The sequence below is a fragment of the Belonocnema kinseyi genome, chromosome 5, assembly GCF_010883055.1.
Source record: "Belonocnema kinseyi isolate 2016_QV_RU_SX_M_011 chromosome 5, B_treatae_v1, whole genome shotgun sequence".
Lineage (NCBI taxonomy): Eukaryota > Metazoa > Arthropoda > Insecta > Hymenoptera > Cynipidae > Belonocnema > Belonocnema kinseyi.
This window is the reverse complement of record NC_046661.1, coordinates 57,355,613-57,356,834: the sequence shown is the minus strand read 5'-3', so window position 1 is coordinate 57,356,834 and position 1,222 is coordinate 57,355,613.

The following is a 1,222-nucleotide window of genomic DNA, read 5'->3' as shown; positions in this document are numbered from 1 at the left end:
ATTGAACAGTATTTAAAAAGAATGACAAAAATTGTTGTGATTGCTAAGAACATTGAAAATGATTTTTTATTTTGACAAATAAATTCTAAGTGGTTATTTGAAAACATTTTAAAAATTAAAAAAAAAGAATCCAGAAGATTTTAAGGAAATTTTTTTATTTTGCAGTTTTTTTTTAATTTTAGCAAAAAAATCTAATTAACAAAATATATCAATTTTCAACCCAAAAGTTTACTTTTTAACAAATTAAATTAATTTTCTATCAAATAATTGGTGTTTCAACTAATACAATGTACAGAATAAAGTTTCAAACAAAAATTGAATAGTTCAATTTCCAGATAAAAACGATTAATTTTTAATCAATCATAGAATAGTTACATTTTCAGATAAAAAAAATAATTTTTAATCGAAAAAATAAATTTGTAATAAAGTTGTTAAATTCTCAACCAATAACATGAATTTTCGACTAAGAAAATTAATGATCTACAAAAAAGACAAATTTCAAACAAAATGCATGAATTTGGAACCAAATTATTGCATTTTAAAGTCAATAAAACGAATTATCTACAAAAAGTTGTTTTTTTTTCAGCGAAAAATATGAGTTTTCAATCAGAGTTAAACTTTCAACCAAATAGTTAAATTTTTAACCATAATTATAAAGCCTTGTTGAAAATAACAGTATTTTTTTACAAAGTAATTCAACTCTTAGTGAAATAATTGACTTTTAAGCCCAAGAAGATGTACAGTTCATACTTCAACCAAACAATTGCATTTTTGACCAAAACTGATACATTTTCAACCAAAAAGATTAAATTTCTACCAAGCAAGGTCAATTTCCAACAAAATATATGAACTTTCAACAAAATTATTTAATTTTAATGTCAAAAAGAGTATCATCTACAAAAAACCTGAATTTTTAACCCAAAAATATGATTTTTCAACCAAAATTTTAATTGTCGACCAAATAGTTTAACTTTCTATCAAATTGTTGACTTTTAACACCCAAAGATGCAATTTTAACAAAAAAGTAAAATTTTTGACAAAAAATTTAATTTGAAGGCAAATAGTTGAATTTTTAACTATAATTATGAATCCTGAATAAGAAAAAATTAATTTTTTTACGAAGTACTTCAACTGTAAGTGAAAGTTAAACTATTTGGTCGACAATTAAAATTTTGGTTGAAAAATCATATTTTTGGGGTAAAAATTCAGCTTTTTTGTAGAT